Below are 22,343 nucleotides of genomic sequence, written 5' to 3' on the forward strand. Positions count from 1 at the left end.
AGTGAACGAGTGGTATATAAGTGGCACACCTGGTAAGTCAGCCCAGAAAATGACCATTATTGGTCATTAAAAAAAATAACAAAAACGTGTTTATTGTTTTAGGGATATATTTATACATATTTTAAGAACATACGGCAAAATGCAAACAAAAAAATAATTTTTTTGTTGCACGTGCTCTTTGGCAATGCTATAAAATTAGGTCCACCACTGCTGCAGTAATTCTGGCTTTCTCCGTGGATGAAACCTACAAAAAAGTTCTCTTTAGAAGATATTGTCCGTCAAATAACCTACGTCCGAAATTGAAAAAAGGCGTTGTTTTTAAAATAAACGGTGAAGTTGAATTTATCGTGTTGGCACTGCCGGAATTCGGGTTTTGATTAGACCAAAAATTTGGTCGGTCATAGTATCAATAATTTTATGAAAAAAAGAAGTTAAACTGATTGAACTGAGCTGCTGGACTTTAGAAGCCTGTAACTCAATTAATATTTAATATATCGATTTAATATGTTATTTTTAAGGTATTCTCTATCCAAATATGAAAAAATCGTGTTTTTCTATTAATTTCACCCTAGATGAGTCCCTTAAGGGGCTATAGCAGTGTGACACTTTCAAAAAAAATTTTTTTTTTTGCTTTTTCGATAGTTTATATATTCAAAAATATCCTGTGAAATCGGCAAGGTCGTATCTTGAATAGTTTTTGAATGGCAGCGTTCTAAACAGCGACCGCTCAGAGGTGCAAACATATATAAGTGGAACTTTAAACGAGAAATTGACCGATCGACTTCAAATTAAAACTGGATATAGTTGAATACATTTGCTATACAATAGACTACGATCTTTTTGATTGGTTGAAAATTATCAATTTGGCATTAAAAAAACGACAATTTTTTTCGTAAAAACACGATTTTTTTTTCAAAATAACGCCATTTTCTTAATTTTTGATATTTTTCAAAGATCGTAGTTCATTGTATAGAAAATATATTTAAGTTTAATAAACATCTTGAATTTTTTTGTTTCAGCTACTCATTCGACCGGAATCATGCCAGCAGTTGAGGAACTTTTTTCGACAAAAATATACTTTATTACGTCCATAGAACGTCGAAACATTTAATCTAGTACTTTCTTTTAAAAAAATTCACAAAAATCGCCTAATTTTTCATGCGTCACACTGGTATAGCCCCTTAATACTTCTAGAACAGTACCATTTTTAAAATAAATCAATATGTTCTTCAAAGAAAGAAAAACGCGCGCTAAAAGGTAAAAAATAAATTAATTATTTTGTATATATTTGCACGTATGTATGTCTAAAAAATACATAGAGCAAATTAAGTAAGCGAATTATTTTTTGTAAAATGTTACTCATACGCACTGACGAATTCAGTGGTGCAACTTAAAATTGACTTGGATTGGCTAAAACTTGTCAGATCAATCCCTAATTTTGCATTCGTATTTTTTATAAATTAAACTTATGTGTGTTATGTAGCAGATTTCGAATTTTTGTAATTATTTTGAACTTTTTTTAATTTTAAGGTATGGTATTTTTCACTGAAATAAAATTTTTTGAAATAGGATAACTATTAATATATTAGACATATAAATTAAGTAAAACTTAATAAAATAGTTTTAATTCATACAAAAAAGCCATTAAGATATTAAGATCGCATGAAAATAGTTTTCTGTGCAATGAACTCAAAACAGAAATAGCATTATTACCATTCCAAATGTCACTTACTGATACTGATAGACTGTGTTACTCACAACTTTCGTTATATCCTAAATTTAGTAAACAAAGCCAAATTTTTTCTGTACACCAGAGCGCTCATATCCAATATACATACATAAGTGAATAATGAAAAAAACCAAAAAGATAAGATAAATATGTGCCTCCATACCATAGAAGCCTACAAAAGCTATGACGACAAAAGCTTACGTTGCTTAAAAGCAGCGTAAGTATGAAATACCGTTAGTCACGTACGCGCTTAGCAGCTGATGGCATGCACAAATGCACATATACTACGTTGACTAACTGCCATTACGTCCGAAAAGTCTATTTTAATCAGCTTTCATCATTTTAGTATAGTTAATTTTAGTAAATTGTTAAGAGAAAAGGATTATTGAAAATCGCGCTTTTGAAAATAGTATATGACAAAAATATCACTCATACGTCACGGTTCACCACTTGAAGTGCTGTTGGGACGGCAGTGCGTATGCGCAATTTTTTCAATATGGTATACACTCGCTGGCAGTAAATAAATATCACTCATACGTCAGGTGTGTCCTACACATTTCGTTTCGAGACAGTTTGATTTGTATGTCGAGACGTTTCGTGCAATTCACGTGTGTCTGTATTCTAGGGAGTAAAATCAATATGATCGCTGGCTGGGCAAAAGCGGCAGAGGGGCTGAAGATGGATAGCATGGTGAGAAGATGTAACTGTAACTGTGCTGTGCCCTTGCGCAGCCCTTACGGAAATGTTGGCGCGCTTTGGCATTCAATGTACAAGACGCGGAGCTGTTAAAAGGGTTGATAGGGGGTGGTGGAAGAATAATAACCAAAATATTAATAAATAATTTTGTGTAATGCAGCAGGAAATGTGTTATATATTAACATGATTATATATATACATATATATGTATACACATATATGTATGTATGTAACTTGCTAAACTGTTTATATATGTTTTTGTAATGCTAGTTTGCACATTATATTCTATTTAATATGCATGTATGTGTGCTTGCGCTTGTAAGCGCTGTTATTTATATGTATGTCGCTGCGTTGGTACATTGCCAAGTGTGACGTCATATGCAAAAGAGTTTTTGCTGTGTTGAAATTTGTATACTTTAAAGGAATTTAAGGTGTGAAGGCGCTATTGAAAACGTTTCGTTGATAAAAATAAAGTATTTAAATCAAAAAATTCGTCAGTAATGGTTTAATGCAACAATTCAATTTTTTAATTGCATAATTTCATTAAGTTTTAATGTAAATCTGAATCTCATGGTACCTTGCTGATAGTTTGATACAAACAAATTTAAATAATTCGAATTTTTTTTTAGATTTGTTTTATTTGAAAATCGAAAATATTTTCGAAATTTATTTTGCCAAAATTATTGCTTTTATTATTTTTTTTTTTGCAACGAAAAAAATAAATTATTATTTTTATTATTATTATTTTTTTATTTATTTTTTATTATTATTATTTTTTTTATTATTAAAAATTATTATTTTTTTTTTTGATTTCTTACAACCCACTTATATTTGTTCGCAGTATAAAGGTGTTTAGTATCAGACAAGAGCACAAAATTTTGAAAGCAACGGTAGTTTTTACAACATTGCACTATTTTCAATGTTATATTTAAGTAATTTTATAACTTCTAATTAAATATCAGTCCATTAAATCACTCAACCCAACGTAAATATATCATACAGTACAATACATATGTACATACAAATATTGAAAAAATTATCAAGCTCAGACGATATTTTTTAGATTTTAACTTTCCTCAAACAATATAAAAAAGTTGTTTAAGGTTAATAGGTTAACAGCATTTAAAAAAAAAATTATTTATAACTTTTTGTCTTCATTAGGAAATGTACAAGTATGTTGACATTGACATATTAAGGTAGCTTTTATTTGCAAAATCTCTTGTATGAATGGATGTCTGTAAAAATTTTTGAATAGTGTAGATTTTTTTCGATTTCCTAAATTAAAAAAAAAAATAATTAAAAGCTATGCTATCAAAAAGTAAATATAATATATCAAAATTAAGTTCTTATGGTTTAAGGTTACAAGGTTCTTATTCAAGGTAAAGGGCTCAAAAATTAAGTTAATTTAACTTTAAAGTTTATGAAAACTATGGAAAAAAGTCCTGTCAGTGATAAAAATTTGAAAAACAAAAATAAATTTAAAAAATTAAAAAAAAAAAAATTAAAAAAAATTGGAAATAAATTTAAAAAAATTTAAAAAAATTACAAAAAATTTATTAAAAATGTTTTAAAATTCTTTTTAACAAAATTAAGTTTTTCGTAATTAAATAATTTTTATTCATTTTGAGTTTGTCAAAAAAAGTTTTGAAAAACATTAAAAAAAAAATATTTTTTTGACAAACTCAAAATGAATAAAAAGCATTTAATTATGAAAAACTTAATTTTGTTAAAAAAAATTTAAAAAATTTGTCTACATTTTTTGTAAATTTTGAAATCTATTAAAAAAAATATTTTTTTGAAAAACTTAAAATGAATTTACTTTTTACTCAAAATATTTTTCAATTTTGTTTTTACAAAATCAAAAAGAATAAAAAGTTTTAATTATGAAAAACTTAATTTTGTTGATAATGAGCATTTATTATAATTATAACAAATTCAATAAATAATATAAAAGCTAAAAAAAAGGGAGGGTTATATCACCTTCAGCAGAGCTGCTTTCACTACAATTTACCTCTTTATTTAAATATGAACTTGCCTGAAGTTTATTGTATATTTTTTATGTTATGCACACCCAAAAGAGCTATAGCTTTTGGAATACTTTACTAACATTTCTTTTCTTTTTTCATTTCCTTGCAGCTGAATTTCAAATTCAATTAAAATTCAATTAAATAATTATTTGAATCAAAATTAATAGTAATAAATAAAAATTGTGTGCTGAAATACCTGCATTCCGTTGAAGACACTTCCAGTTACGCAGTGATCATGGCCGAAATATTATTTTTTGTAAAGTCAAAAAACCACCAAGGAATTGCTTAAGTAAGTGGCACTAATTTTGTTATTTTATTAAATTTAAATTTTTCTCGCACACCAAAATCCATATCTTTATGTACATATGTGTGATGTGCACATGAACCTCGATTTGATAGCAGCATGTCATTAAAAATATTACAAAAACATTTAAAACTGCTGAAAAATGTGCGAAAAGTTAAATTTAAATTTTTTTTATTTTTTTAATTTTTTTTTTTAATTTTTACTGCAACACTCGAATACACACTTTAAAAATGATGCAGCTTTTCAGTTGTTGCACGTGCACAGCAACTTGAAGAATCCTGCGTGGGCGTGTAAACATAAACAAAGCGTCCACGTTACGTACGAAGCTGGCAACATTAGCGGAAATGATAGTGTATTTTAAAATATTAATGCAAGGCAGCTGAATTTTACAAAACTCAAACACACAAGTTGTTGATTTTTCGGTTTTGATTTAAACTTTCACTTCAACACTAACGCTTTAACCGTTATAGACAAAATGCATACAGCCACTGTCAAAGGCTTGAAAGACCGTAAGCAGTAGCGTTACGAGGAGCGAATTTCGACTGTTTGGCTTGAGGACGACTATTCAACTGAATTCAGAAATGTGCTGCAATGCAAACTTCACTTCTACCATAACCAGCCACAAGCAGAAGAAACGCCAGTAACGCCAAGCTAAATCTGTATGTCCAATAAACGGCTGACGAACGCGTCAACGCTGCTAACATGACGCTTGCTATACATATGCATGCATAAACGTGTGAGTGTGTGTGTGTGTGCGGCATGAATACGGAGCAAGCAAGGCTCTCAACGCGCTGGCGGCGCTGCTGCGGCCGCTAATGGTACTGCGCAGCTGCTGCGTCGCTATGTGCTGTTGCCAGTCGGTGATGGACGCCAGCAGCCAGTACATATATCTCTATTATAAATCCACATATATGTACGTACGAGTATGTATGCATGTGTTTGTGTGTGTCCATGTTGATTTCCTCAATGAATTCGCCATTGCTGTACTTGTGGAAGGTCCTCCAAATGGCAGCTGCCTGCGCCACATACAAATGTTCATTGATGTGTTAGTCTGCGCTGTAGCAGCATATATGTACATACACACACACAACATCAAAAGCTATATAGTATACGTAGCCGCATGTGTGTGGCAATGTTGCTGCCACTGCTGCCGTTATCTTCAATGCTGCTGCGCCGCTTTGCCAGCATATGTATCCTGTGAATGAATGCCATTGGTGACGTCACAACTCTTGTGCTTTCCCTCTGCTTGGCATTCGAATAAAAGCTCGTTCTTACGAGTATTTGCATTGAATTCGGAATTTCGGAGTGCAAGCAAGGCGAGCTATTCTCGTTTAAGTTTTTCTAGGTCAATGTGTTAATAGCAACCGTTAAAACGACTGAATGTGTGTGTGTCTGAGTTAAATGCAATTGCTTTCGCTTAAGTCGTCATCAACTGACTTTAAAGCGCCGCAACATACATACATAAACATTATAGAGCAAGCGTGTATTTGTGTATGCTAATGTGACCTTGTCACTTATAATATATAGAAAACATTAAATTGCCTACAAATTATTGAAATTTTTTCCTTTGACAAATTTGTTTTAAGATCGGTTGAAAATGCAGATTTGCAAATGAAAAACTTTTCAGACAAGAACTTCAGCTATATGCTATAATCATCCGATCTGAACAATTTGTTTGCGGGTTGTACCGTTGTTGTTGTTCTAGCGGCTGAGTTAACAGTCTTTGATCGTATAAAAAATCCGGTCCGTTTTTGGTTGGTAGAGCTGACTGTCGCGGAATCGTGAAGCTTCTTGGTGATTAGTTCGAATATATACAGACGGACAAAAAGACGGCCATAGCTAAATCGATTCAGCTTGTCATGCTGATCATTTATACAAGTATATACATTTTATAGAGTCTCCGATGCTTACTTCTAGGTGATACAAACTTCGGTGCATATTAAATGAAATGCTTTTGCAGCCTTCTAGGATCCTGAACTGCTGAAAGGTTGCGAAGTAAATTTTTTGTTTTAATGATTTATCCTTTTAAAAATACTTTTTTTATTTTGTTCCTTATCTAATCACAGGCTTAAAAGTTACAGCAGTTGAGAAACAGGAAAGTAAATGTTCAACCTTTGAAAGATTTCTCCAAATGATATTCAACATTACTCTCTATTTTAAATTTGGACATTTAAATTTGAGTTCCACTTGCAAAGTATAGGTTCCAGCTGTTTTTGTCTACTGAAAGACATATTTCTTGTTGAAGAATCTAACATATAGATTTTGTCCGAGCCGTTCGATACCAAACGAGTTTTCAGACAAGGCGACTCTCTTTCGTGTGACTTCTTCAATCTACTCCTGGAGAAAATAAATCGAGCAGCAGAACTAAACTGAGAAGGTACAATCTTCTTTAAGAGTGTACAACTGCTGGCGTATGCTGATGATATGGATAAGGCAGCGTAGCAAATGGGTCTGGTAATGAACAAGGGCAAGACGAAATATCTCCAGTTATCAAACAAACAGTCGTCGCACTCGCGAATAGGCACCCACGTCACTGTTGACAGTCATAACTTCGAAGCTCTGAAGTATTCGACATAGTATCCGCCGGGGGAAGCAGAGGAAGAGGAAGACCTCCAATTGGGGCCATCTTGCGAAAAGAAGGAACGACTGGCGCGCTGTTGTTAACTCGGCTATAACCACGTGATTTCTAAGCCAATAAAGAAGAAGATTAGAGAAAAGAAACAAATTTTAATCATCCAAAAATCATTCACTATAAACAGAAAGTGGTAGAAATCCAGGAGCTTCTGGCGAGTTACCATCTATATGTGTGTGTCCTAATTTAACAAAAATTCTCTCCTATTGATCCTATTAATGACCGTACCGATCCATGTTAAGAGCGTAGCCACAAAAGTGCAGCTGCTTCCAGACTATTAATCTAGTAACTAACGGAGTTTTCGTGGACTGCTGAGCAGCTTCAATGTTGAATAGCCATAGAAAATGTTTTTTGGAAGTACAAAAGGTTCAGCATAATTTTTTTTTATTTGGCAACACTCTTTCAAAAATTAATATTTTAATAACTAATAAGAACTTTCCAAAATATAAAATAGAATGTTGCTGCTCATTGTTGAGAAAAATATGCATATAAAGATATTCAGCAGATCTTCACATACACACGTGTACACTGAGTGCGAACGTACGTCATAAATTGGGTGCTGGTTCAACAACCTCGAGTAGGTTACCGAACTTTTGACCCAACTTATAGCATGCAAAAGCTCTTTCGACAACAATTCCTTGCCATCCATCCACCATTCGTGGCACGAGTGCCATGCTTTGATGAAAGTTTTCGTTCCGCAAACGCGCTGTTGAATGTACCATCTTCGGCAATACAAAAATGGGTATATGTATTCTAATATATACATATATATATGTACATAATTTCGCGCTTGACGCACCACAGCAGCCTTTTTCCGAAGTTTACTGTTGCTGCCAGCTGTTGTTAGCAGCAGCGCTGCTGGCGTCATTTGGCGGCGTCATCACTGCTAATTCAGAGTCCTACATTTCGCAAATTGTTGTTGTTGCAGCTAGCCGAAGTGCATAGCGACGAACGCCGAACGTTACACTCCGAATGTGTGTCTCTGTGTCGTGGCACTTCGGCTTCGTGTTCGTGAGCAATTGTGTTGACCTTCGATTCTATTTTTAGATTGTACTAAATATAACCCGGGGTCAGTACATGGATACAGAAAAGGCAGCCACCCCAAAAGCCGCCCAATTGCCTGCAAACCAACACCCAACGATTTTGGCATAATTTGCTTTTCAGCTGTTGGGTAGTTGATGATTTTCCTTATCATATTTGTTTGGTGAATACGATGGTTGGGGTTTAATATTGTTTGTTTTCATTTCTATATATGTATCATTTATGTGTGTTGTGACTAAAGCTTTGCACTTCAATTTGATTTAAATAGTTTTATGGAATATAATTTGATTTTGAATTTGAATATAAATTTTGTAATCTAGAAATATATATTATATACATATAATAATTTGTCTTATAATATTAATATTGCTGAAAAGCTCTCGTTTGTGTCGTATACCACAATATAGTAGGGTGCACTTAGCTGAGATAACAAGAGCTGAGATTTTCGCATGAATAGTCTAACTTGTCCAGGTTAGTATAGCTGAAACTAATTCTAAGATCCTAATTGTTTTAATAGTGCTAAGTCAAAATTTAACAAGTAAGGAAGGGTTAAGTCCGTCCGTTCGGGTGTCACCATGACATGATCGCATGATATATATAATCGAGATTTCATTATACGTCATTTACATATTTTTAAATATCGTTTTGAAATTTTATTCCGCTAAATTGTCAATGTTATATATTATACAGAGAAGCATCAGATGGAATTCAAAATAGCGTTATATTAGAAGAAGGCGATATTGTGAACCATTTCACCTACATTTCGTACATATAGGTGTTAAGAAAATATTATAAATTTCATTGAAATCGGAAGTTCCTGAATATTTTTTGGTCCATAAGTATTTTTAAGACAAAAAGTGTAATCTTCCGAAAAAATTTTTCTGACGTTTTTTGTTAGTCGGTTAACGTACTTTTAGTGATTTTCAACATAACCTTTGTATGGGAGGTAGGTGATTATTATCCGATTTCTTCCATTTTTTGAATTATAAAAATGCCTGAAGAAATGACCTGTGAAGGTTGACATAGCTATAGTAGTTTCCGAGATGCGCCAAAACTTAACGTTTTTTCTCAAAATATGTTTGATTTTAAATTTGAAAATATCTTTATTTATGTAATTAGAACTTTATATTTTCGGTTTCCGCCATTTTGTGAAAAGCGTGGCTCGATTTGCCCATCTTCGAACTTATATGGAGCCACAATTTCATCATGATATCTCATTTTTAGTTACAGCTGAGATAACAGACGGAACAGAGATGACAGACATCCGGATTTCGACTATGAATAGTCTAATATATAACCATATCTGACTCTAGTTTTAGAACTTTCTACAAACAACCGTTTGTAATACTCTCCTTAGCAACATTGTTGCAAAATATAAAAATACTTATGACTTTATAACATAAAAAGGTGTACTGAGTAGAAATCTTTGGAAGTAAGAAATCTTCGCGTAATAGATATATTGAAAATAACGGTTATTTCCACACATTAAGATTTTACGGTCGAGTTTTTATTGCAAGAAATACAATCCATTCATACAATTTTCCAAACAGTCGTAACTGCACTTTTAAAGTAATTATTGGGAAGACATTTCAATATAAATCAATAATCTAGTGAATTATTCATCGAATTTTATTTTGTTGGTTTCAAAGTAACTACCACCAGATGTGTTAAACTTTTCCCACGATTTCTCCAGTTTTCGTAAAACTTTTCATAAACACTTTTTGGGATGGTCTTCTGCTTCTTCAGTGAATTTTGTTTTATCGATTTTTCAGGTAGGTTTTTCGGTTTTTGCTCGTTTTTTCCCCTCCATTCCTATGACTGTTGACTTGTTCGCATGTCAAACCCATGTCTCACCGGCAGTTATATTGCTCTCCATGAATGTGGGATTGAAATTGCAAGGTCAAGCATATTCAAAGAGACATGTTTACAGTAATTTTATTGAAAAAAAAATTCTGCTTTATCGGGGCGAGTGCAGCAAAATATCCACCAAAATCATTCGAACGGATTCACGAGAGATGACGAGCTCTATTGCCTGACGATTTTCAAGTACCATATCCTTGACGTTTTTTAAATTTTCATTAGGTGAAAATATCGAAGGCCGTCCAGAACGAGGCTTGTCAATCAATCTCTCGATTTTACTAAATTAGATGAGATCGCTAGACTATGGCTGAGTATAGTAATACACTGGTTGCAATGGAGATTGATTTCTGCATACTTGACTCGGAAAACATCCCATTGGTATGGAAAATTTGGTTTGCGGTCCCGCAATGCCTCCTCCAATGCCTTCCGGTGTTTTCGAGCCATCAGCGTACCACTGGATAGTGCTGTCCCTCAGTAGTAGATCGACCGTGGAATCACTCCACTCCGCCTTACTACCGAGAGTAACTCTAAGCTTCTTTGTGAAGTTTATGCTCTTCGTAACGCCGTCTCTTGGAAGAAAGGGCAGTGGTGTGTCTTCTCTTAAGGCCTTCATTTGTTGAAACGACATTATCTTCCCTTTGATTACCAATTATATTGAGTTTTTAAATAATCAACCAGTTTATTATTTAACTTTAGTTGCCGATTGGGAAGTCACTCATTTATTAAATTATAATTTTAAACTGCTTTAAAGTACAAATAGCATTTTTTCTGTAGAACCATATTAAAGTTGACTGATTAAATGTCGAGGGTCACATCTGTGCAAAAACATGCACCAAAATGTATGCCGAACTTGGAATGACTAAGTACACCTGCACTAGAGAGATTCGAAAGCGGCCTTTGGAATATAAACACGGCGAGCGCACAAATGCCGCACGCCGAAAAGTTTTGCGCCCTGCAACAGAGCAGAGCAGTATGACGCTGATGCGGACCGACGAGAGCAAAGCTGCAACATAACGGTATACCTACGTGCATTAAATGTATCACTAATACATATGTATGTGTGAGGATGTGCGTTTACTTGTATATAGGTTAGCATACAGGTACATATGGAGCAACTTATATTTTTATATATGTATTTACTGTTATACCCCAAATATGTATATGCAATACATAATGCGTTCGGTGTATGTATGTAACTTCCAATGTGTGTGTGCATGTATGTGTGGACGTGTAAGGAATTGCATGGCTGGCTCCGCTTCTACTCTTGCGTAGTTGATGGCATTGAGCCACTTGCGCCACTCAACTTTTAACTAAACTTTCAGCGGCTGTTGCTGTGTGCGGCCGTTGCAGCATCGCTGTTGCTATTACCGATTGCGCTTGCTCTTGCTGTTGTTGCTGTGTTTGTTACTGTTGCTGTTGCAATTGTTGCCGCTGCTGACGTTAACAAACGTTGTTTTTGTTACGGTTTCATACCATGTTGTTGTTGGTTTGCTTGTTGACACAACACCAAGTTGCCGCCTTTGCAGACTGACACTGATTGCCTTACGCTGTACGCTGTACACTGCCGTTGTTGTTGTTGCTCTGCTCTGTGCGATTTCCTCAATGGCGGTTTGGAGCTGCTGCTTTTGGCTGCAAAGCGTTCAACGTTTTCATTCAAGAAAATTTCGCATTTCTATATGTAAGTGCGGCGCGTCAATTATTGCAGGTGGGAGGAGTGTGAGCGGAAGCGATGGTAGCGGCGGTGACGGCGGCGGCATTGGCGACAGCAGTGGCCATGTGGCTGCTGACATTTTGCCACATGGCATCATCGGCCGCCATTTGGCGCAGTACTTTTTTCTTATCACCCCTTTTTGTTGGTGTTGTTGTTGCAGCTATTTTTGTTTCGCTTCGATTCGCCGTCAGCGTGCAAATTGAGGTCAATCTATTTTTACGTTGCTTATGTTAATATTTGTTGTTGCTATTGTTGCTGTTGTCGTTGCAAATGCATGCTGACGTTGATGATTTACTTTATGCTCTGCCGTCATCACTCTCCCCGCGTCCGCAACTTTATTGCATTACCCCAACACTTCGTCTTTTCCCCTCCAAACGTTGCACGCCGCTTGCGCTTCTGCTCGGGCGGCACTTTTGCTGCACCCATTAACATTATGCGTATATACATGTACATATGTGTGTGTGTGTACATATGTATGTTGCTGTTGGAAAGCGTTGCAAGCATAAAACGCTGCCGCCTGCATTGTTTTCTCTGTTAGCAGACGTGACTGCTGTTGCCGCTGCTGTTATTGCTGCTTCGCTTAACATTTTCTGTTATGTCGTTGTTCGTTTCCACTGTTCTGTTAGTGCTGATGTGTGATGTTATTTTGAGCCTTGCTGTTTATATAGATGATGCTTCTGTTGTTGTGGACTTTCGAATCGCCGACGTTACCGTTACTGTTGCCGCTGCCGCTGCCACTGCTCTTGCCTGTGTACTACTTTTAATTCATAGTTTTTGTTGCTTTCCTTATGCTGTACAAATTTATGTCTGTTTGTATGTTGATATATATGTACGTTAAAATCTGTGTATGTATATAGATATGCATCTATGTTTGTACGTATATAGAGTTAGTATTCGATGACGCAGGAACGGCACGGTTTCTACACCAAATAACTGCACTCTTACTTATAGCTGCTATTATTGTTTTTAGTCTTGTTGTCTTTATTATTGTTGTTTTTTCACAATTGTGACGTCAAAGGTGCCAGCACACTGAATTTGTCCTTTGTTTAAAGCTGTGCAAACTTTAAAGCCAAAAAATACGGCACAAGTCTTTAAAAAACATTTTTTAATAATTTTCATTTAAGTTTTAAAATATTTTAATTTAATGTCTAACTAAATAAAAATGTGCAACAGCTTTTTTTTCGTTTTTTACCTTAATCCTATTATTCACTTAATTTTTTGTTGCCCCTAACCTAAATTTGTGTTATATTATTGGACAAATTTTATTCATAATTCAATGACAAAGTGATTGACTATATAAACGTAGATATAAATATACATAGTTAATTATTCTAGAATTTTTTTTTAGTGTTTGTTATTGTTTTGAAAGCAAGGATAATCCCAATACTTCCACAGTACTCGAACAACTGAATGTACAGAGATGGAGTTAAGAAAAACATTTTCAATTGGTTTCATGTATTGAACAGTCTGTTATGGATTTTCATTTCGTTAATATTCATGTTATATGATTTTGTATTTTTTTAAGTTTACTTCACATTATTTATCAATGGTTATTTTTCTTAAATTTGAATGTATTCGAAAGATGGGTGTCGCACCGCCAACTTTAAGTTTTAAATACGTATATACATATATTAGGCTCTACCAATGTCAATCAATTTGGGTGTTATGTACCCAAATTAATTGAGATTCCTATATTACGGTGTAAAAATTATCGAAATTCGAACACAAGCACACCTACTATATATACCCATCTAACCTTTATACCCATCTAACCTTTCATTTGACATCTTAAGTCTAAATATTGTCAAAATCGGACCATAATTTTTCAAGCCCCCAGATACTGGATATGTGGACCTGGTGGCCTATGGCTATTACTGAAAATAGTGGTCTACCTCTGAGATATAACAGTAACACTCAGAGAACGTCTTCTCTTGATGATAATGTGTTTTTGGTGCAAAGAAAGGTTAAAATAAAGCTTCTTATAGTCATCAAATACTTAATTATATAAGAAATTTCAAAGTTGCCGTTGACTTTATACCACAGATATCGGTCTATGTGTGAGTTATCTTAATGAAACTATCAAATATCCTTATTCTGGTAATAATTTGTTTTGAAGACAAAAATGGACAGAAACAAATCGACCCATTTTTATAAAGTCGCGATTTGCGGAAAATGTTCTACGGATAATGCTGAACATCTTCGCCTAAGAGGCTATGGGTCTAAAACCGGTTTTGAGTCAGCGATTCTTAAGGGAAGTTTAAAAAATCTGAATTAGCGATTGTATGGAAAATATATGATATAGTTGTCCGATCTGACCGATTCCGACCAATGATCAATAAAATATCAATATGTACCTATGATTTAAATTTTATTCAGATATCTCAATAATTGACGTACAAATTTTTATGATTCCTAAAAAACTTCCATGGTGTGGTAACTGCAAAAGCTTTTGGCTAGTCATAAAACTTGTATTAGGTCTCACATTGTCCTAGGAAACACTGCTACGTTTTTCTTTCTCTTCTCAATTCTCATTTAATGTGTCCATATGATCACAACATACTTCAGGATTCATTGTGGTATTGCCGGGCAAAAGCTCAAAATAAACGATCCTTTTGAAATCCCACCAAACAGACAACATAGCCTTTCATGGTCACTATCGGTCTTCAAAGTAATTTGAGCTGGTTAATTTATTTAGACCCTGATCTTTTGAGCTTTACATTCTTGCAAACAATCCACTTTTCGTCGTCAGCATCAATGCGATTCAAAAATGGATCAATTCTTTGGCGTTAGATAAGCAATTCACAGTCTTTAATGCGACAAATCAAATTCCGATCTGTAAGAACATGAGAAACCCATATGTCATACTTCGATATTAATCGTAGACATTTCATGCACTTGTGAACGGTCGCGTTAGACAAATTTAATATTTGAGTAATCTCCGAAAATGCTGTTTTCGATCTTACGTCTTCGATAATGCACAAAAAAAAAAAAAACATTCCATAGCATTAAAGAATTTGTTTTACAAACAAATACATATATATAACAGTAAAGTGTTAAGCTGGCTGCGAAAAAATGCAATAAGACCCGCTGTTGACATCAAATGAAATTACTTAGTGAACGACCGAATATCATTATATAATCTAAAAATATTTAAAAAGGAAAAGTATACTTGAATAATGCTAGAAGTTAATGCAATCAGTACAAATTTTCCGCCGGCCCCAATAGTTGCAATGTAGTTAGTCCACAAAAAGGGAGCCCCCAAAATCTGCGCCAACTCTTGTGGAATAACTCTTCTCAACATCGCATATAAGGTTCTATCGCGCGTACTGTGTGAAACACTGAAATCTCGTTTGGTATTGCTGGAGAAAATAATTCGAGCCACAGAGCTAAATTGACGGTACATACGCCGATGATGTTGATATCACTGGTCTCAACAATCGCGCGGTTCTGCTTTCGCCAGACTGGATAAAGAACCGAAGCATATATCTCTGGTGGTGAACGAGGGCGAACGAAATATCTCCAGTCATCAAACAAATAGTCTTAGACTGTTGACAGTCATAACTTCGAAGTCGTAGATAATTTCGTATATCTTGGAACCAGTATTAACATCAACAACAGCGCTCGAAATCCAAAGCAGAATAACTCTTGCCAACATGTGCTACTTCGTACTGAGTAGTCTATTGAGAAGTCAAGTCCTCTCTCGACGAACAAAGACCAAATTCAACAAGGCACTCATCATCCCCGTCATGTCTTATGGTGCAGAGGCATGGACGATGACAACATCTGATGAGTCGGCGTTACGAGTTTTCGAGAGAAACTTTCTGCGAAATATTTATGGTCTTTTGCGCATTAGCAACGCCTAATAACGCAAGATCGTGTAATCTCGGCTATAACCGCATAGGCGGTGTCTACGTCAATAAATAAAAAGAAGTTATTTCCGTCCAGTTTGGCCATCTGATTTTAATCCGTTTATGTTGGTCAAAATGAGTAATACTTTAATGAAATTTAATGTTTTCTTAATCATAATGTGGTTTCGTACTAAAATTGGTCTAGACCTTGGTCTGAACCTCATATCTTTTATCGGTTATTGTTTTCTTCATACACTCTATATATTAAATTTAGCTTCTTTGATTGAGCTTATATCACATTAATCATCAAACTAATTGAGTTTACAACCTATAGTATAAGTTGATACGTTACCAAATATGATTGTAGTTGGAAATTTCTCTTTGACTTTGATTCTTAAAAATTTCGAGAGTATAGTATGTTCGGCTTAACCCAAATATATTTATAAAAAAGTTTAATTTTTTGAAATTTTATTTTGTTGTATTTTAGTTTTCTTTAATTTGCTTTCTTTTAGTTATGAATTCATTTATTTTCTGGAGATCTTTGAATTTAAAGTTTTCTTTAAAGCCACTTACTTATATTTTCCATACATCAATCCGCCTTATTTTATAAATTATTATTAACAAGCCCTTAACAAACTGCATTTTTCAGTTATTTTTGCAATAATTTAATTAGCAAACGATTTTTCAAACCAAAGCAAGAAGAAAACTGATGGGCAAAACGATGAAATGAGAAGGTTTAAAGGTCGTCTATTTTTCGTTATGATAAATAAAGCAATTTTACATTGAACGCTAAAAATAAGCGCCGTCAAAGCCGAAGCCAGCGTTAGAAGCAGCAGCAACATTGTCGCCGTCGCCATTCACCTTCGCACACACACACACCACAGCCAAGCCACAAAGAACGAAACGTTGTAGAAGCGTTGAGCTGGTGGCTGGTGGATGGTGGGGGGTCATTGCTGCATCTTGCATTTGCAGAATATCATAGTGTACTCGTTTCTCACATCCGCGACACAAATCCCGTGTTTGTGGGTGAATGGTTGCGGGTTAGTTGATGGTTGGCGGTCGGTGGTTGGCACAACGACAAATGTAATTTCATTCACAAATTAAAATTCATATTGTTAGCGTTGATGTTGGTTAGTTTGTTGTTGTGCTATGGTGATGTTCTTGAATGGCCGCAGCAATAAAATTAAAAAAAAAAAAAATAAAGAGATGTTTTTCGTAAGGAGGCAGTGTAGAGATGGCAGCATATCGGTGTAAAGTCAGAGGTCTGAAGACTTGTGATGAAGAAAAACGGATTTGTTTCAGTAATATTCTAGTACTTGTATTATAGCGATGTGCTTGTCATATACGAGACATTTGAACGCTTCTTAGTTTCTATTTCAAAGAACTTTGCTAGTTTATAATTAGTATTACAACGCTTCCTATATAAAGGGTTTTTGCTCCATACTAACTTTATATCATCATCTTTGGATGGTACCAAAACAGGTATAAGAAAACTTATATCCAAGGTAGGGTAGGTAGAGAGAATGTCTGACAACGTAATTAGAAATTAAGAAGGCCCATTGTGAAACAACTGTGGCTAAAATCCCCTACTCTTTTATGCCCTCTCTAAACCACTCTATGCTCCTGATGAAGTTCTTCAATTATTCTTGTATGTGCAGATTCCGAAACAGAAGCCCTCGATCGATAGTTGTGATTATTTTCATTACATAATCTTGCATTTGCATATAATATATTACACATTCTCTTATTTTTTTTTAATTTTATCAGTCGGTATGTATTTCATTCATATTACGTTTATCTGCTTGTTGAGCATGTCAGGTATTCGAGACCCATCAATATCTATAACATATTTGTTGATTAAATATCTACAAGTAGCCAGAGGCATATTGGAAATTTCAGCGTCTTTGTAATGTAGGTTGTGGTCTGCTCTGGCTAGTTCATCTGCTTCATAGTTGCCTGGAATATCACTATGTCCTGGAATCCATTATAGGTTTATCGTTCAATAAAAAATGAGATCCACTAAAAGATCAAAGCATTTTTTCACTACCTACTATTATGAAACCATGAGAGACTTTAGTGATTTCAAAAAAGCTTGGCTTTTTGTATTTCCTGTAAGCACGCTCTTTGTCAGAAAAACATTTCTTATTTCATTAATTGCTGCGATCTCCGCTTTTAAAACACTATAGTGGTCTGGTAGTTCTAGGATCTAATTTTACTGAAAAGATACCACCTCCGCTCGGTTATCTAGTTTGGACCCTAGGGTGCTTCAAAAAAAAATTTTTAATTTTTTTTCAACTCAACTGTTAGTGATTGACAAACAAAAAATCCTCCCTCAAGCCAGACGGTGGAGCTTAACTCTAAGGGGTTGCTATTTTTTTTAGGTTCCCATACATTTAACATAGGAATTTTCGTTTTTTCATTCAAACTAAAATTTCAGCAACTAATTTTCGTTTCTCAAAAATAACCATCACATATTCAGAAAGTTCACTTTTCAAACTTTAAAAGTTCCCGCGACAAAATTATTATTCTCAGAAACTTTTTTTATTTTTATTGAAAAAATTCCGAATTTCAAATCACTATGTTTAATCGCCTAATTGAGGTAATCAAACATGTATTTGTGTCAGTTATAAGTTTCTTCTCCAGTTAAAAGTATCTATGAAATTAACATTTTCATTTAATTTCTTTGTTTTTAGAATATTGGCGGTGTTCTGCGGTTTTTTAAACCATAACGAGAAACATTTTTTATTTTCGAAAACTCTCTATCCATTCTCTTTCTACCGATTTAATTGTACGTATTGAAAAGATACTTGTACATGAAATGAAATGAAATAACGTATTATTTGAAGCAAAATATGGTAATTTTAACCCGATAGTTGCTGATTATGCATTCGGGACTAGGGAAGATATATCCAGCCTTGTTAGCAGTGGCATGCGTCCTCAGCAAAGTTCAAATTTCACCAGTTTTTGCGATTCTAATTGGACACAGTTCTTTCAGGTTTCAAAAATTTACAATCGGTGGCCAGTTATAACTAGCAAATGTATAGATGAAGATTAGGCACAATTTTCTCTACACTTCATTCACCACTACAATTTTTTTAAACACCTTATGGAATATTTACAAGTATTTAAATTGTATTTTGATGCACTAATATGACTAAACTAGTGGTATTATTGTACCAAGCTGCGTTTTTATAAATTGATAGATTGGAAATACTTTTTTCGACTCTTAACTGAGTCAATTAACTCACAGGTATTTAGTAACTTCACGACGAACATACAAATTAATTCAAATCTATCAAACGATTTACAATTTCATTTTCTCATTTTACAGTAACATTGCCTTCCGAAAGCATGGGTTAGGTTAGGTTAGGTTAAACCAATATGCCACGCATAGACCACTTTTGGTCCTTTGCGATGCCGGATGGAGTTCAGTTGCTAGGTCCGAGAGAAGCAGTAATCCTTTATGATGCCTCCACTTGACGCGAATTTTAACAGACTCTGCGGCCTCGCTATCGATACCTCTTCCAGTGTACCAGACCGTCGGGAGCCCAGATCCTTACAGCTTAAGTAACGTTTAAAAATATAACTCAAGGTGGTTATTTTTTCTATTCCTCTCTTCGTGTATACTTATGCAAAGCAAAATCCTGTTTTAGTCCAGCGGAAATATACCGACAACTATTACTTAATCGCCTTACACAATTAGGGAGTTAAAATACCACAAAATGAGTTTTTCTGGTTTCACAAAGGACTGTCTAGATAGGTACAAATGTGATGACCTTAGAACTTAACGCATCTGACTAAGAGCTCTAACGATAGTTTCATTTATTCCTTATTTTAATATTTCGCTAAATTCCATCTTCTGAAGGTCAATGATAATGATTAGGAGTGTTAAGAATTTCTCGAAATTCATACCTAGTTAATTTTTTATACCCTAAATGATATTTGGTCCTTTGCGCATTGGCCACGGCGAATATCGCATTCGATGGAACGATGAGCTGTATTTTATAGTTCAGCGAATTAAAAGACAGCGGCGAAGCTGGCTAGGTCATGTTGTCGGGATGGACGAAAACACTCCAGCTCTGAAAGTATTCGACGCAGTACCCGCCGGGGGAAGCAGAGGAAGGGGAAGACCTCCACTCCGTTGGAAGGACCAAGTGGAGAAGGACCTGGCTTCGCTTGGAATCCAATTGGCGCCACGTAGCGAAAAGGAGAAACGACTGGCGCGCTGTTGTTAACTCGGCTATAATCGCGTAAGCGGTGTCTACGCGAATAAAGAAGAGGAAGAAACGAGGTATTTTAAGGGGTTACAAGGGCTTCCTCGAGCAAAAACCAGCCTAATTCCAATATTTTTCATATTAAACAATTTAATATTTTATTCAAACTTTTTATTATTCCAAAGATACGTACATTAATTACAAAGATTTTGTGAAAATTTAAAAGGAAAATATTTAAAACTTGGCCATTACGACGTCATTCAAGTCAGTCCCACGGAAAAAATTTTACTCAGCGTTGACAAGAGAACTTCTTACAGCATTATCTGAATTAAAAAGAAAAAATACGGTTTTTAATTAACAAGAGCATAAAAAAAGGTGCTGGACGAAAGATAAAATTGCAAATTGCATTTTTGACAGACGTTTTACAAAAAAAATAGGAGAAAATTTCTCGACGTTTTTTAATTGTGCTCTTTCCTCAAGAGGCTGCTAATTTTTCTAAACCGCCCGATATCGAATCACTATAGCATATAGCTGCTATACAAACCGAACAATCATAATCAAGTTCTTGTAAAAAAAACTTCTTTGTATGCACGGTGCAGCCGAAAATAAGGATTTTTCTTGTTTTCTCATAAATTTTATTATACCAATCAATATTCACGGCATAAATTTAAAAGTATAAGTAGACGTTAAATATACATTTCCATATATGAAACAAATTTATCGTTGAGCATCCCAAAATATCTGCATCTGCAAGCGCATGCATTATTTTCGCTGAACCATAAGTTGCTTAAGTGTACTAGCATTTTGTTGGCCTTAACCCCAAACGTGAGTCAATTAAACGGCTGATGACGTCAAAACGATGACGTCACAACTGCAACGCCGTGCAACAAACTCTTCCACACACATATATATACGAACATATGCACATATTAATATAGATACATACATATGTACGAGCTGAAGTGAACTAGGTCAAATGATTTTCAATACAAACAACACTCTCCTCCTCCGCAGGGGCGCAGAGTGACGGCAGGCAATTGACGTTTAAATGCTCTCCACCAACTTTTCTCCCCACTTCATCATAGTGGGCAGCTGATAACACGGTCATAGATGCCATATGTAGTGCAACAAATTCTATTTAAAGACCTATTAGAAAAAGCTTGTAAAGATTATAAGTCATTATTTGAAATAATAAAAATATAATTTCCTTTCAATTTTGGAAAACATCTACTTTCGGATAGAGAACGCTTGTGTGGAATGCATGTACGAGTATGTCTGTACTATATATTAACAAACTGTTATTTAAATATTTTCAAAAAGTTCTGTATCCCCATTAAAGTATCAACAAAGATACGTATCTGTATGTATACGTATATGAATTTAAAAATACTTGTGTTTTCCATACATATGTTTAGTGTATGTATTCCACTATGTGCAAGTGGTTTCGTTGTTTATTTAAACAATCCGTATTTATAGCTAAAACATACATACACACATACATGTATTTACATGTGTGGCACATTACCGCCTACGCGTGAAAATTTTTGGTGAAAAAATCAGAAAACATTTTATTCGAATCTAGCGTAATGAAAAGGGGCTACGCCCGACTTAAAAAGACTAAAAATAAGAGTAAACTAAAATATTATATAGTATATATTATATATATATATATTATTGTGTTTTTGGGAATTATTATTTAACATAAAAAATGAAGCAAAAATCGGTATGAAATCAACATTTTCTGCCTATAGACTTGGCCAAATCGACTCTCTGGAAAACCTATACACTGTACCCGAAAATTGTAAATAAAACGCAAAATATTTAATTATTCATCAATATTTATTTTACCGCCTTCAAAGTAATCTCCTACAGATGTAATACACTAATGCCAACGATTTTTCTAGATCTCGAAACACTTTTCATAAGCACTTTTCGCTTTTTTTAAAACGTTTCAATCGTGGCTCGATGGATGTTCTCACGCAAGCGCCTCAATACGAACAACTCCTTTTTGACAGTTAAATTCCTGAATCGCCAAACCACGAATATCGAAAAAAACAATGAGCAGCAGCTTGGCGTGTTTTTTTGGTTTCGGCTCTTTTTTTCCTCCACTCCGATGATTGTTGACTGGTTTGCATGTCCAACTCATAAACCCATGTCTCATTGGCAGTTATAATGCTCTCCATGAATGTGAGATCGAAATTCGCACGATCAAGCATGTTCAAAGAGATCTTTTTACGCCACTCGTTTTGAAAAAAAAATTCAGCTTTATCGGAACAAGTCG

At 34.6% G+C, this 22,343-nt stretch overlaps 1 long non-coding RNA gene across 1 annotated transcript; it reads left to right on the top strand.

Annotated features, from left to right (window-relative positions):
* Window positions 1-2,005: 2,005 nt before the first annotated feature.
* On the top strand, window positions 2,006-21,132 carry LOC126758994 (uncharacterized). Its single transcript, XR_007666938.1, has 3 exons — window positions 2,006-2,419; window positions 4,562-4,741; window positions 21,077-21,132. It is a non-coding gene; the product is annotated as an uncharacterized LOC126758994 (long non-coding RNA).
* The last annotated feature ends 1,211 nt before the right edge of the window (window positions 21,133-22,343 follow it).

This window comes from Bactrocera neohumeralis, chromosome 5 (genome assembly GCF_024586455.1).
Source record: "Bactrocera neohumeralis isolate Rockhampton chromosome 5, APGP_CSIRO_Bneo_wtdbg2-racon-allhic-juicebox.fasta_v2, whole genome shotgun sequence".
NCBI classification, from domain to species: domain Eukaryota; kingdom Metazoa; phylum Arthropoda; class Insecta; order Diptera; family Tephritidae; genus Bactrocera; species Bactrocera neohumeralis.